We start from the raw sequence: 16,705 nt of genomic DNA on the forward strand, positions 1-16,705 counted from the left end.
TGTGAAGAAGGCTGAGAGCTGAAGAATTGATGCTTTTGAACTGTGGTGTTGGAGAAGACTCTTGAGAGTCCCTTGGACTGCAAGGAGATCCAACCAGTCCATTCTGAAGGAGATCAGCCCTGGGATTTCTATGGAAGGAATGATGCTAAAGCTGAAACTCCAGTACTGGGCCACCTCATGCGAAGAGCTGACTCATTGGAAAAGACTCTGATGCTGGGAAGGATTGGGGGCAGGAGGAGAAGGGGACGACAGAGGATGAGATGGCTGGATAGCATTACTGACTCGATGGACGTGAGTCTGAGTGAACTCTGGGAGTTGGTGATGGACAGGGAGGCCGGGCGTGCTGTGATTCATGGGCTCGCAAAAAGTCGGACACCACTGAGCGACTGAACCGAACTGGACCGAATTGATTTTAGTTTTTAAAATTTTTGGCTGGGTCTTTGTTGCTGTTCTTGGGCTTTCTCTAGTTGTGCATGGGCTTCTCGTTGCAGCAGCTTTCTTGTTGCAGAGCATGGGCTCTAGGGTGCATGGGCTGCAATAGCTGTGGCACATGGGCTTAGGTGCCCTATGGCATGTGGGATCTTCCTGGATGGATTGAACCCGTGTCCCCTGCATTGGCAGGTGAATTCTTAACCACTGGACCACCAGGGAAGTCCTATTAGATAGTATTTTGATCTTTGTTAGATACTCAATTCCTCCCTAAGGCAACATTTATAAACAGTTTCTTGTGTATCCAAAGAGGTACCCCACGTGTAAACTATGTGTGTGTGTCTTTGTGTGATTTTTTTTCTCCCTTAGCTTGACTTGAACTGTGCCTGACATGAATTGAGTGCTCAGTTAGTGTCAAGTGTTGTCAATTCCAGAAACCTGGGAGTTTTCCTCCATACATATCTCTCTTTCGGTCGAGCATCCTATCCATGGCCAAGTCCTGTGGGTTTTCCGTCCTCAGCATCTCTCAAATCTGCTCCTTCTTTTGCTCTCCCCTGCCATCATCCCAAGTGGTCTTTATCTCCCCTGGGCCAACGGGGCTTTCTCTTTCCATATTGCATCCAGGAGCCAGAGTGGCTATCCTAAACCTCAACCCCTAAAAGCAGAGACATCACTTTGCCAGCAAAGGTCTGTATAGTCAAAGCTATGGTTTTTCCAGTAGTCATGTATGGATGTGACAGTGGGACCATAAAGAAAGCTAGCCCAGAAGAATTTATGGTTTTGAACTGTGGTGCTGGGGAAAACTCTTGCGAGTCCTTTGGACAGTAAGGAGATAAACCAGTCAATCCTAAAAGAAATCAGTCCTGAATATTCATTGGAAGGACTGATGCTGAAGTGGAAGCTCCAATACTTTGGCCACTTCATTCGAAGGGCTGACTCATTGGAAGACCCTGATGCTGGGAAAGATTGAGAGCAGGAGGAGAAGGGGCGACAGACGATGAGATGGTTGGATGGCATCACTGACTCAATAGACATGAATTTGAGCAAACTCTGGGAGACAGTGAAGGACAGGAAAGCCTGGCATGCTACAGTCCACTGGGTTGCAAAGAGTGGACACGACTGAGTGACTGAACAACAAATTATGTCACTATCAGCCTAAGACACTCCAGAGCTTCCCCGCATATGGTCACAGAACACACTTGAATCTACCTCCTTCCCATCTCTCAGACCTGCCTCCACTTTTCATCCCTACCGCTGACTCCTCAAACCCTCATCCTTTCAGCTTGACTCTGGCACTGATCCTGTAGCTGACTGCCCACCTGCAGCCTCACACTCTCCTAGCTCTCTCTCTCTCACAGAGAAAGAAAGACTTTAAAAATCATTAAACCCAACATGTGATTCTGCTACTTGAGCCTTGTTAGTGGCTTCTCACCTACAGTGTTGACATCGGCCCAGAGTCAGACATCTGGGTCCCCCGCCCACTCTGGGATTTGGACCCTGCTTCTCTCTCTCCAAATTTACATCTTGCCCAGCTCTATCTCATGTGCAAACCCTTTGCTTCAGCCACTCGGAACACCCTGTTCTTCTGCGGTACCCAGGCTGTTGCACATGGATGCTTCTGCTGCAGCTACTTCCCTGACCTGTCCTGCCCACCCTGTTCTGGCTGGGAAGCACCTACTCATCTCTCGAGAATCACTTCTCCTAAATGACCAAGAATAGTAGAAAATTACATAACGGTGGCTTCCAGTGGGTTTCTGTATTTGCTTTCTGGACAATATGTCTTCCGATAGTCTTTGATTAGCTGTCTCAACCATGAGACTATGATGACTTTTAGGAAAGAATCAGATTTATCCCCGTGCCCCACACTACGTGGGACACGGGGATATTACTTTTTTGAGTAATAAAGTAGATAATAATAAGAATGAGTGATAACCCGTAGAAGAGAAGAGGATAAATGTTCATGAGTCCATGCTGATATAAATAATTGAATAAAGTATATACACAAAGGGAGAAAAAAGGAACATTTCTTTTTCACAGGAGAATTCCAATTGATAAATGTAGAAGAAATGAGAGAGGGAGAAAAAAGGACAATTTGGCAATGCTCCATTAATGATTGTGGCAAGTATGTCTCATGGGTGGATGCTGAATGTGGGATGTGAAAATAGATGGAAAACAGAATATCTGCAGAGTCTCAAACTATCTCCTCGCAAGAGATTTATTCATCACAAAAGAAAAATGATAATAGTGGAGAAGCCTGGTGGACGTCACCTCCACCAAGTGGCCGCAGTTTACATCACCAGGATTGAGAACCAGCAACATCACAAAGCCCCTGATAGGATACACTGAGAAGGGCATAGAGTCCCATCTGTGAGATTCTTGCCAAAATTAACAGCCTCCATCGAATCATGAGAAACCACTGGACAAATCCAGACAGAGGGGCATTTTACAAAATCACCAGCCAATACTTTTCAAACTGTCAAGGTCATAAAACAAACAAACAAGTAAAAAGCAAACAAACAGAAAACAGGAAAGAAAAGAAAGGGAAAGAGTAAGAACATTGTACCAGATTGAAAGCGATTAAGGCAACTAAATATAACTAAATAGGATGTAGAATCCAGGATTGGACCCTGGTCCTGAAAAAAAAAAAAAAAAGATATGAGTAAATCAAATTGGTGAAGTTTGAATAAGGCCTATAATTAGCTGATAGCATCATATCAAAGTGACTTCCTGGTTGTGGTCACTGAACCATGGTTATTTAAGCTGTCAACGGTTGAGAGCCCTAGGGGTAGGGTGGAAGGGAACCCTGTACTATTTTTGCAGTATTTATAAGTCTTAAATGATTTCGAAGTGGAAAATTTTGAAAAGAGAGAAGGAAAAAGAATTTCTCAAGCACCCCTTGAGATGGTAGAATCGATCCCATCCTTCTCTATACCTGTCTCCACCCCGCCCATTATGCTTTCTCATAGCATTTACAACCCTTTGTCATACTTGCTGCCTTATTGGTCTACCTCCAAGTTCTTTTATGCAGGATATTGTTTTTCATCTTTGAGTCTTCAGTGCCTATAACAAGTGATAAATACTTATAAGGCACTCACAAATTCATTCATTTGTTCATTCAACAGCTTTGATGTGCCAGATTTCATGCCAGGGCCATGAAACTCAGTGGTGGATTTTGTCCAAGTGGCTACCAGTCCAGGATGGAGTCAGAACAACGCAGAGGGAACTCTCGGGGAGTGTGGTGGAGTGTGGTGTGATGGAGCGAAGGAAGGCTGCTGTGCCGGACCATGACTGGCGACACCAGGAAGAGCTTTCCCGAGCAAGAGACAGTTAAGGGCATAACCAAAAGGCTGGTCAAGAATTGTACAGCCAGGGACTCCCCCAGTGGTCCAGTGGGGAAGACTCTGAGCTCCCAATGCAGGGGACCCAGTTTCCATCGCTGGTCAAGGAACGAGATCCCACATGTCACAACTAAAGGGCTCTTGTGCTGCAACTAAGATATAGGGCAGCCAGATAAATAAATGCATAATTTTTTTTAAAAAAAGAATTATGCAGCCAAAAAGGGAAGGAGAAAAAATGTTCCAGGCAGAGCCTTCAAAAAGCCACATCCAAAGTCCACAGGGGAGAGAGAACAGAGAATTTGGGAAAGTGCACCCTGGCTGCAGGGTCCACAGCAAGGCAAGGGATGGCCAGAAGTGCCACTGAGCAGGCATCAGGGCTGGGTCAAGCAGGGGCTGGTGAGTCAGGAGAGAGGGTTTGTTCTGTGACAGGGTGACCCCAGGAGGTTTCTCTTGTAGAATAAGCACTCGGGGTGCACGTGGAGAATGATGGGGGCACAGCCTGGAGGCAGCAGACTGGCCAGAAAGCAATTTCAGTGGTTAATCGGAGATGAACAGCAAGGGGAGAGAATGAGAAGCTTCTGGGGTGGCAGCTGGAGGAGGAATATGGTTTCAGAGGAGAAAAAAAAAAAGATGAACAGCAATGGCTTGGCAGGTCCTAAGCAGGGACATCCTGCCAGCAGCTATGCTGAGAACAAGTGTCTCTCGCCTTCTGATCTCTTCCCTGCATCTCCAAACTCCCATTTTCAAGAGAGAGAGTCAGATTTCTATACTGGCTCCAATCAGCTATGACCTTGGTGTTTGCATTGGTATGCCTAGGAGGTCAGGGTTCTGGGGTGTCAGTGAGGTTCCCTGGATGTATCCCTTCCATGGGGGAGGTGGGAGTGGGTCCTTGGAAATGGGGGTTTATGTAGGAAAGGCCTGTAAGTGGGGTGACCAGGAAGAGTCAGACCGACCCACCTGATGCTCAGAGGAGAGACATGGCCTTAGCCATGCTCCTGGCATCCAGAGCATCCCCCTCAGTGAGACCTGGGAAGCTGCTGGCATCACTTAGAGAGGGTATAGGGAGAGCGGTCATCAGAGAGAAGCCCACCTGATGGGTGATCAAGGAAGGGAGTCAACCAGCGAAAGGTCCCGGGGAAGGGGGCCAAAGGAGAAATGGACAGGGAGGGAACACATTCATGCTGAAGATCCTGGAGAGAGCAGAATCAGGGCAGGGATGGAAGAATGCCTGTGAGACCAGTGGGGCCCTGGCTTCCAGAGTGAGGAGAGGAAGGAGGAAGGAGTGGGCGGGGCTGCAGGTGAGGCGGAGGAGGGCCCCCCTGAATGTGGGAGGTGGGGAGACAGCTTGCAGGAGGTTCAGCACAAGTTTGAAAAATCTGCTGTGGAGAAAGGGGTCAAGGAAACTGAGAAACGAAAAAGAAATCTCCGAGCTGAGGTTGGAGATCCTGAATCTGAAGGAGCCCGGTTTCGGTGTGGCGTGACCTGCTCCTGGAGGGGGGAAGAGAGACTCTGACCAGGGCTGGCTGAGTCTGGGTTTGCAGGTGGGTGTGGGGGCCCCCAGGCTTCTCCACGGAACCCCCAGGGGCCTCCCAGGCCCACTGCTCCTGCAGCTGTGACGTTGGCCCTGCTGCCCACTTTGTGCCAAACCTCTGCCCCTTCCGCCTTGCGTCCTGTGTAGACAGAGGGTTCCTGCCTGCTCTTCAGGACGGAAGTCTCTTGGGGCTGTTGCTCTGTGAAAGCTGCCCGCCTCCAGCAGAGCCCCTCAGCTCCCTCCAGGGACCTTAAGGACGCTCTGAAGCTCTTCCTGCCTCCTGATTCATGCAGTGAAGGTGACCCTCCACCTCCAGCAGCCCAGGGCCCTGGGTCCCCTCTGGTTCTGCCCTGAACATCCCTGTCCTGGAAGCCCATACGGCCCAGGCACTGGGTCTCCAACCACCTGAGTGAGCGCGCTGATCCTGGGCTGCCTGTAACACGCATGCCTTTGGGAGAGGGATGGTGGATGGTGGGGAGCTGATCTGTCCACCTTTATAGGCACCCTCCTACAGGGACTCTGAGACTGACCTTGTCAAACTCTCTCATTTCACAGGTGCCTGCCTGCTCAGTCATGGCTGACTCTTTTGTGACCCCAGGGACTATAACCCTCCAGGCTCCTCTCTCCATGGAATTTTCCAGGCAAGAATACAGGAGTGGGTGGCCATTTCCTCCTCCAAGGGATTTTCCCTATCTGGGGATCAAACCCACTTCTCCTGCTCTGACAGGTGGGTTCTTTACCACTGTGCCACCTGGGAAACCCCTCATTCCATAGGTTAAGGAACCTGAAATGAAGGTCTTGAAAGCTTAAGCACTATCTCAAGTGATGCAACTGCTTTAAAAAAATTGAAGTATATTTGATTTACAGTGTTTCGGGTGTATAGCAAAGTGATTCACTGATATCATATATACCTATTCTTTTTGGCCACCTGATGTGAAGAACTGACTCATTGGAAAAGACCCGGATGCTGGGAAAGATTGAAGGCAGGAGGAGAAGGGGATGACAGAGCATGAGATGGTTGGATGGCATCACTGACTCAATGGACGTGGATTTGAGCAAGCTCCGGGAGTTGGTGAAGGACAGGGAAGCCTGACGTGCTGCAGTCCATGGGTTTGCAAAGAGTTGGACACGACTGAGCAACTGAACTGAGCCGATTCTTTTTCAGGTTCCTCCCTGTTATAGGTTATTACAAAATATTGAATATAGTTCCCTGTGCTCTATAGCAGCTCCTTGTTGTTTATTTTATTGAGTCTATCAATATATCGTATGTAATAGTGTGTATCTGCTTATCCCAAACCCCTAATTTATCCCTGACCCTTTTCCCCCGTTTTGTAACCATAAGTTTGTTTTCTATGTCTGTGAGTTTATTTCTGTTTTAACTACAATCTTTTAAAAATTCCCAGATGTTTTTGAGCAATTTCAAGCTTACAGAAAAATTGAGGGGAAAGTACAAAAATTCTTATATACCCCACCACTCCTCCTCCAGTTTCCCCAATTATTAACATCTTAACTTACCGTGGTGCGTTTCTTATAATTGATGAGCCAGTATTGATACCTTCCTAACTAACACACAGTTTACAGTAAGGTTCCCTCTTCCTGTTGTTCATTCTATGGGTTCTATATGTGTAATGACCTATTTCTACCATCACAGTATCAAACAGAATAGTTTCACTGCCCTAACAAGCCCCTGTGTTCTTCCTATTTATTCCTGCCTTGGTCACTGGCAACTACCAATCTTTCAACCATCTCTGTAGTTTTGCCTTTTCCAGAACGTCCATATAGACAAAATCATATTGTGTATCCTTTTCAGATTGGCTTCTTTCACTTTAACAATATACTTTTGAGGTTTCTCATGTCTTTTCATGGCTTGATAACTGATTTGTTATAAGCCTGGTGGGTTATAGCCCATGGGGTTGCAGAGTCGGCCACGATTGAGTGACTGAGCATGCACACAAGATATACATGTAAGCTGTAATGTAATAAATGCCTTTATGTCTATACTTAATTTATATGTTCTGAGTCTGATGTGCCCACTTTATAAATGAACTCAATTTTTACAAGGTGCACACCTTCAGGTTACCAGCCTTGATTCTGACGTCAAGGCAGAATATCTCCAGCAACCCCTTGCAGCTGCCTTCATGCCCTCCCAGAGAATGTCAGAGGCGCTGGTTATGACCCCACTTATTTCTCATAGCGTGGGTTCCTTCGGCCTGTTTGGGACTTAGCCTCAGTTGCATCAGATAGAACCTGTTGTCTTTGGTATCTGCCTTCACTTGCTCCAGAGTTCCTTTGTGAGACACATCCACGTTGTTGAGAAAGCAACTGAGTCTTTCATTCTGCTTCTCTTTTAAATCCCATAAGGCACACAAGTGATGGATGGTGCGTGAGCATGTGTGTGTGTGTGTGTTTATGTGTATGTACACGTCTATGTTCTGTGTATTCGTTGCCCTGCTGTGGACCTCCATCTTTCTGACCCATTGGATTCACCCTAAATTTCAACTTCTTCCAAGTCTCAGATGGGTTAACTGAGACAGACAAAACCTCCACACACCAAGCTTGCTGATGAGCCCAAGGGCCAGCCCTACCTGTGATCCCAGATCGCATTCACCCTCAGCGGCATCAAGGACACAGGGAGCGATGCTTCACCCCAGAGCTGGGGATGCGGGCACTCTCCCTTCCCCTGGAGCTGTGGCCTGTGACAGGGAAAGCTTGGTAAAGGAAGGGGAGGAGGTTATAAAGCGCAGTGGAGGAGCAACTCTGAGGCTTTGAGGTTGTGGATTTTAGAGATATTTTAGGTGTTTGGGACCCAGAGGCTTTGGGCCTGTGGGACCTGAGGATTTTTCCTGTTCCATCCCCACATCATCCTGAAGTGGGGGCACCCAAAGTTCATCATCTCCATTTAATGTTTAGAATGAGATGCCCATTATGATGCAATTATGTCTGCTTGGCTGGGAAGAAACCAGACGATCTTAAATGCCTTGTGTTAAGAGCGTAGTTCCAGCATCACCTTGTCTGGTCCACGGTGCAGCTAAGAACTGCCTATTAAGGTGCCTAGTAACACAGGCGAAAGGTCTCCAGCTCGCCTTAGTACACATGGTGTCCGGGTGAACAAGGGTCAGAAAGAGACTCTGCTGGCAGCTGGCGGGGGCCATGAAGCAGCAGCACCCACCCCAAAGAGCTCTCAGTGTTTAATGGGGCCCCTGCCAGAGTGGGTGGTGGGGATGAGCCCTGGCATGTCGTCCTGTGTCTCTCCTCCAAGGATCTGCTCAGCTCCCCGCAAGATCCTTCATTTGAATCCTTCCCGGGGCAGTCGCCTGCTCCAGACTCCAGAAACTTTTTTGAAAGAGAATCACCCTAAAGTGCCCCACGGTTCTCCCCAGCCCAGCTCTGCCCATCCAGCCTGTATTCACAGCTGCCCCCCTCTTTGTCAGCATGCTCTGGGCTTGTCACCCTTACTGTCTCCCTGGGGGGGGTCCCACAAACCACCCTTCCTCCGCAGAGCACCCCCTCTCCTCCAGCCAGAGGGACCCTTTCCTCTCCTCAGTCTCCCTGAAGGGCTGTTGGCCTTGCCCGGCAGGAGTGGGAGGCTTCTGCCTTGGGGTGGACCCTCAGTACACAGGGGCTGGCTCTTTCCCCAGAGTCTTGAAAAGTTCCCAGAGACTCAACTAGGGACAGTCTGTGGGCCTGTCTCAGAAGAAGCATTCAGACTTGGGGACCAGATCTTGTACCCTAAGACTTGACAGGGCCTTGGGGAGCTCTGAGGATGTGTCTGTGTGTGGGTATTTAAGTTCAAGAGGGTTTACTTTCCCCTACTGAGTTCTTTGTTTTTAAAATTCCAGTTGTGTTAACATTACCATCTATTTTTAAAACTACTGATTTATTACTAGACAAGGCCCCTGACATCTAAGGAGTTAGGATCTGGATTTTAGGGGTGCACATAAAGAATATATACTCAGGGGACAGAAAGAAGCACAGATTAAGTCAGGAAGATCCCCTGGAGAAGGAAATGGCAACCCACTCCAGTATTCCTGCCTGGAGAATCCCATGGACAGAGGAGCCTGGCGGGCTGCAGTCCATGCGATCTAGAGACTACATGACAATTGTCAGCATCCCAGGGCTTGTGGCAAGGATGAGTCGGTGGGTACTCCACATCATTTGGAGAAGACAACCATCCCTCATCCACATACACATCTCTTTCAAGCCAATTCTCGAGTTCCTACTGTGTGTCCAGCGTGGTGATGGAAGCTGGGACTGGAAAACAAACATGATTTTGTCCTCCAAGTCCATCAATATAACAGGACAAATGAAGGGTTAAAACCAAAGTTCACATGGTGAGCCATAGAGCTCCAAGAATAGAAACCCCTAAGCTCCAATACTTTGGCCATCTGATGCAAAGAGCTGACTCACTGGAAAAGACCTTGATGCTGGGACAGATTGAAGGCAAAAGGAGGAGTGGGCAGCAGAGGATGAGATGGTGGGATAGCATCACCCACTCAACAGACGTGAATTTGAGCAAACTCCAGGAGAGAGTGAAGGACAGGGAAGCCTGGTATGCTGCCATCAATGAGATTGCAAAGAGTCGAACATGACTTAGCGACCGAACAACAACAGGAAAGCTAGGCTAGGGAACCAGGGAGGGCTTTCTGGAGGAGGTGACGTATGAGTTGCATCTGGACAGAAATGAGTCACTTATATTTTCATGGCACCTTGCAGTTTACAGATCACTTTCACATGCCTTATCTTGCATAGTTTTCTCCACAGCCTTTGGAGGTTGCCCTGAGATGAAATATTATCCCACTTTTACATGTTACACATGGAAGGGGGGGCCAGCAGTGCCCAGGGGGTTGAGTGCACTGTCCAGAGTCACACACACACACACACACACACACACACCACCCCCTCGGGTGGCTGTCCTCCTGCTTCCTGGTTCTGGGCTCTTTCAGTTCACAACCAGGTGGCCTGTGCCCTCCACCCCCTCCGCACCCGCTGAACACAGCTGAAGATGGCAACTTCTGATAATCCCAGGCAGGCTTCCTGGAACCAGTGTGGGGGAGCTGGGGCAGCGAGGAGGGGGGACACTCAGAATAGCCTGGGGGCCTCACCCAAGACTCCACCCCCAGGAAATCCCCTGGTCTGTGGCCCCTCCGAAGGCGCTCTGACCATCTGCCCCTGCACCGAGATCCAGGGCCACTCACAGCAACTTCCTGTATCCTTCTCTCGCTCATCCCCGAGTTGGATGTTGGGCGGTAGGTGGCTTCGGGGTGGAAAGTCCACTAATGGCTGTGGCCTTTTCTTCTGGGGAATTCCACCCTCGCCCCCATGGCCCTTTACAGCCATCAAAATATGCTTGGTTTCTGTAAAATTAGGAAGTCATTGTCACCTGTCACTCAGAGTAATCAGAGCTCTGTTCCCCTTTGAGTTGTGTTAGTCGCTCAGTCGTGTCCTCCTTTTTGTGACCCCATGGACTATAGCTCACCAGGCTCCTCTGTCCATGGAATTGTCCCGGCAAGAATACAGGAGTGGGTTGCCATTCCTTTCTGCAGGGGACCTTCCCGACCTAGGGATTGAACCCTGGTATCCTGCATGGCAGACAGATTCTTTATCGTCTGAGTCACCAGGGAAGCCCCTTCTGCTCCCCTCACGTCTTCATTTTTTTCCCCCTTCTCCTCCCCACCTAGGCCCCAGGAGCCATCATCAAGGTTTATCATTAAAGACTTTGTTAATTCCAATCTCTGGATGAAGAGGGAGTATTTGAATTCTTTTTATTATGTTTTAATTAGCTGTTAAATACATAATCAATGGGCTTCCCCGGTGGTCCAGCTGTAAAGAATCCGCCTGTCAATGTAAGAGACGTGGGTTCCGTCCCTAGTCTGGGAGGATCGCGTGTGTGGCAGAGCAACTAAGCCTGTGTGCCACAACTACTGAACTTGTGCCCTAGAACTCGGGAGCTGCCACTCCTGAAGCCCAAATGCTCTAGAGCCCGTGCACCACTGCAAGAGAAGCCACCGCAATGATAAACTTGTGCGCCGCAACTAGAGAGTAACCCCTGCTCGTCGCAACCAGAGAAGAGCCCAAGCAACAGTGGAGAGCCAGCACAGCCATAAATAAATACATTAATTAATTTTATAAAAAGCCCCTGCACACTGCAACTAAACCCTGAAGCTGCCAAAACAGAGAGAAAGAGGTTTCCCTCTAACTTACAGACATATGTAATACATGTACCCATAGGGGTAAAAGGTGTTGTTTTGAAGGTTATCCCCCCATCCCATGAATAGATCACACCGCATATATTGTTCTACAACTTGTTTTTTTTTTTTTTTTCACTTACTCTGCTACGGGGATTTTCCCCGCATAGCTCTACATTTAAAAAATTTTAACCGCAGCTTAGTATCCTGTGGGTATGATCGTTCTGCAGTTTCACATATAGTTAAAGATCAGTAGTATTAAATTACCACAAGGTTCTATGCTGTAACATAGCCTGAGCATTCCTGAAAACCCTTGCATTCTGCAAAAGTGTGCACTAAAATAATAGGCTAAAAACAACAGGGTAGGGCTGACCTGCACAGCGTGCGTGACTTGGGAATAGAACCCTACCCAAAGTGGTGATGCATGTTTCAGGAGCAACCTGGACAGCTAGGTCATGTGATCGCACATCCAAGGTTGCCTCCGGGGATGTTAAAACTCTCCAGCAACATTGTTGCCTGCAGGTGATGGGCCGGTGCAGGTGGAGGTGAACTCCCAGCCAGGTGGACACAGGGGAAGTGCAACCTGCTTCCTGGGATGGGTCTCTCTGGGGACCAAACCCCAGGTGCAGGCACGCTTTTCAAATCTCTCAAAATAGACCTGAAAGGGCTCTTGCTTCAGCCGAAGTCGAGTTAAGGGTCTTTTCCTTTCTGGCTGAGGGTTACCATTCTACATCTGCTGTCCCAGCTCTCCCAGTCAGAAAGAACTCCATCGAAACCAACCAGCTTCTCTTTACAACCTCAGGGGCTCCTCTTGATCAGGTGTGGGGGGGCTCTTTGGTACTATAAAAGTATTCGTTATAGAGGAAAAGGTGGTAGGAAGATGGCTAGAACATAGTAGTTGCTCAAGAAGCATTTATAAAGGACGGGAGGGAGGGAAGGAGAGAAGGAAGGAAGGGAAGAAGGAATGAGGGAGGAGGGAAGGAGGTTAGGATGCAAGAACAATTTAAGGCAACTACTAGTAAACACCGTCGGTTAAGAAGAGCATGCCTGCATCACGTCATCAAGTTCATTAACTCCTAAATGAGGACCCATGATGGATCTCTGAAGGTCCTTGAAGAAACTTTTGCTGGTGTGAGGGAGAGCAAAGACTACTTATGTGGGCCTCCCAGGCGGCGCTAGTAGGAAAGAACCCGTCTGCCAACGCAGGAGACGTAAGAGACGGAGGTTCAATCCCTGGGTCAGGAAGAGCCTCTGGAGGAGGGCATGACGACCCATTCCCATATTCTTTCCTGGAGAATCCCGTGGACAGAGGAGACTTGAGGGCTGTGGTCCATAAGGTCAAAAAGAGTTGGACAGGATTGAAGAGACTTAGCATGCGCGATGTGAGCAGAAAACATTCCTTGAATAAACAATAAGGACCTACCGAATAGCACAGTGAACTAAATTTAGTATCTTACGATAACCTGTAATGGAAAAGAATATATATATGTATGTACAACTGAATCGCTTTGCTGTACACCTGGAAGTAGTGCAGCACTGTGAATCAACTCCACTGCAATAGAAAAAGGAAAACATTCTTTGAAGGGGTATCTTTAGTCTTAGATCATTTTACTTTTTGTTTTCAGAAGATCTTTACATTGTGAAACAATAATCATAGCAAATAGTCTTTCTACATCTGTGCCTCCCTAAATTCATATTCTTATTTGGCAAAATGCTGAGTCATCAGCTTTTTATTGGCCCTCAAATTTGGGGGTGAAGTTGTGCTAGTTTATCAAGTGTAAAAAGTCTGGGAACCACTGAATGTTAGACCATCCTTGATCTCTAGATAAAATGGTCCCTAAACCATACTTTGCTGACAAAGGTCTGCCTAGTCAAAGCTATGGTTTTCCCAGTGGTCATGTATGGATGTGAGAGTTGGACCATAAAGAAAGCTGAGCACTGAAGAACTGATGCTTTTGAACTATGGTGATGGAGAAGACTCTAGAGAGTCTCTTGGACTGCAAGGAGATCCAACCAGTCAATCCTAAAGGAAATCAGCCCTGAATATCAGGGGAAGGATTGATGCTGAAGCTGAAGGCCACCTGATGCGAAGAACTGACTCATTGGAAAAGACCCTGATGCTGGGAAAGACTGAAGGCAGGAGCAGAAGGGGATGGCAGAGCATGAGATAGTTGGGTGGCATCACCGACTTGACGGACATGAGTTTGAGCAAGCTCTGGTGTTGGTGATGCACAGGGAAGCCTTGCGTGCTGCAGTCCATGGGGTCGCAAAGAGTCTGACACAACTGAGCAACTGAACTGAAACCATACTGGAAAAAGCAGTGACTGGTCTATTCTTCAGGTCCTCGGACATTCTGGCTTCATGATGTAACTGGCATAATGCGGTCCACTCATAGTCCTCTCTGTTCTAGAAAGAAGAGTTACATTAAAACTTGTTTGAGCTTCATGCTGTGGAAGTTTCCTTCAAGCATAGCTTATTTTTCACAATGTAAATAGGGGAAACTTGGAGGATGGAGGCCCAGAGTGTTAAGGGGACTTCAGATCCCCCATACGACCCCCTGATCACCCAGCCATCTCCCTGGGACTCTCTTCTGGTCCCCCGAGACTGGCGTTAAAGTCCCTTCACCCATGTGGCAGTGAGGGCTGGGCAGATTAAAGAGGCTGAACCGAGGCTTGGGGAATGAGTGCTCCTGGACTCAAAGCTCTTCCCCAGTGGTTAGGACCAACTGCACGTACCCAGATTTCTCTCTGGTGAAAGGAAATCAAGTCAGGCAGGGGTTCCCTAAGATGCTGCAGCCCTGGACACTGGTCTGATGGTCCTGACCACCACCTCTGTATCTAGACCATCTTTGGCAGTAGACAGAGCCTGACCCTGGAAGGCTCCTGGGCTCGTGCCAGCAGTGGTGGTCTAATCAGGTCACCTGCTCTGGGTTTTGGGGGAACCTACCTGTTGATGGAGGAGGTCACCTGCAGAATCTTTAAGTTGCTTCCAGCTTTTATGCCTCATGAACTCCCAAGTCCACCATAAAAAAAGGCAGCCATGCAGAGACAGACTCTGAACAAATCCAGTTGCAAAGTCCCAGGCATGGAGAGGGAGATGGAGAGAGGGGCAGAGAGAGAAATCACCTTTAAGATATTTATTAACTTTTATTTACAATAGCCAGGACTTGGAAGCAACCTAAATGTTCATTGACAAAGGGACAGATAAAGAAAATGTGGTACGTATACACAATGGAGTATCACTCAGCCATTAAAAAGGAATGAAATTGGATTATTTGTAGAGATGTGGATGAACCTTGAGCCTGTTATACAGGGTGAAGGAAATCAGAAACAGAAATACAAATGTATATTAACGCATAGGACATCTAAAAAAATGGTACCGATAAACCTACTTGCTGGGCAGGAATAGAAACACAGATGTAGAGTACGGATTTGTGGACACAGAGGGAAAGGAGAGGGTGGGATGAATTGAGAGCAGCACCGATGTATTTACACTATCACGTGTTAGATAGATGGCTAGAGGCAAGTTGCTGGGTAGCACAGGAAGCCCAGCTTGGTGCTCTGCGGTGACCTAGAGGGATAGGATGGGATGGGTGGGGAGGAGGCACAAAAAGTGGGGGGGGGGAATATCTACACATACAGCTGATTCACTTTGTTGTACAGAAGGGACTGGCACAGCACTGTAGAGCAACTCTACTCCAATTTTAAAAAAGATATTTACTCAGTTTCAAAGCAAAGTGCTGAACAACAGGACATTACCATTTGGGGTAAGGAGTATACAAAGCAATGGGGCTTCCCAGGTGGCTCTGTGGTAAAGAATCTTCCCGCAATGCAGGAGACACAGGTTTGATTCCTGGGTCAGGAAGATACCCTGGAGGAGGGCATGACAACCCACTTCAGTATTCTTGCTGCAGAATCCCATGGACCGAGGAGCCTGGTGGGCTTCAGTCTCAAAGAGTCAGACATGACTGAAGCAACTGAGCATGCACACATGCATTCAAAGCAATATTGATGCACATTAGAAAGTATATGCAGGCAGTATCTAGAGGATGATATAAAAGAACTGGTTGATCCTGGTGGCCTTGAGGAAAGGACTGTGCTGGCGCACGGGAGTGGAGAGGAGGCGCTTCATTGGCATAAACTTTTGTAATACATGTTTTGAAGTAACTGGATTTTCGAAATGAGCTTAGAGAAACATCCTGGCTCAGCCATTTAGTAACTACCGGTCTTTTGGCAAGTGACCTAACTTCCAGTTTTAGTTCCTCATCTAGAATATGAAAATAATAACCCCATAATGTTATGGGTGGGGATTAAATGAGAAAATGATATATAAAGAGCTGAGCGCCGTGTCTGGTGAGTCAGAAGGCTGCACCAAGATGTGGATGGTTTGGCTCCATGTCTGGAAGCTCACACTCGGGTTGGGAAGTCAGTCTCAGCTGGGAGGGTGCCCCTGTGTACAGGGAATGCGGTGACCGGGGGGCATCCTCCACTTTATCACATTTCCTCCTCATCACAGCCTGGAGGGGCAGCGCGGGGAGCAGAGCTGACTTGAAGTTCACACCTCCAGACTGCAGGGCAAGAAGGGGATTCAGGTCTTACAACCACCTTGACTTGTGTGGGTCATGTTCCCCTCTTGAGCGAAGGCCATTCTCCATCAGCCGCTGGGTTAAGGGGAGGACAGAGGCTCTGCCTTATCTGCCCTGTCCTTTCCAGGCCGGTAGGACTTGTCGGCAGGTGTCCTGGAGGCAGGCGGACCGCAGTCCAGGATGCGGTGGAGGAGCAATTCTGTGTGGCTTCATCATTTTAACTCAGCTCAGGCCCCCTCTAGCTCCCTCTCCCCCAACCCATGTACATTTCGCTCCCGAGGCCCCTCCTAACTTCTGTGTCCACGTCGGGTGGAGTAACTTAGGCAGTTTTCTCAAGTTTAGAGGAAGGAGGCCGAATTAATCAGAATATTTGGATCTGAGGACGCTGAGCCACAGGGATGCAAAAGGTCATCTAACCTCTGGGTCCCCACTATTTCAGAGAAGGAAGTGGGGGTCTGGAGGGCAGAATGGGGGCATCAGGGTCGCACACCACTTCGTGCAGCGCTGAGACTCCATCGCAGATCTTCTGCCTCTAGGACAAGTGGCGGTGGAGGTTCTTGGGCTTTTATTTATTTATTTATGTATTTTGGCTGTGCTGGGTCTTCGTTGCTGTGTGGGCTTTTCTCGAGTTGCGGCA

At 48.2% G+C, this 16,705-nt stretch overlaps 1 long non-coding RNA gene across 1 annotated transcript; it reads left to right on the forward strand.

Annotated features, from left to right (window-relative positions):
* Positions 1–1,332: 1,332 nt before the first annotated feature.
* LOC132345349 (uncharacterized) lies at positions 1,333–7,288 on the forward strand. Its single transcript, XR_009494646.1, has 3 exons — positions 1,333–5,596; positions 5,854–6,025; positions 6,238–7,288. It is a non-coding gene; the product is annotated as an uncharacterized lncRNA (long non-coding RNA).
* Positions 7,289–16,705: the final 9,417 nt, after the last annotated feature.

The sequence above is a fragment of the Bos taurus genome, chromosome 5 (genome assembly GCF_002263795.3).
Source record: "Bos taurus isolate L1 Dominette 01449 registration number 42190680 breed Hereford chromosome 5, ARS-UCD2.0, whole genome shotgun sequence".
Lineage (NCBI taxonomy): Eukaryota > Metazoa > Chordata > Mammalia > Artiodactyla > Bovidae > Bos > Bos taurus.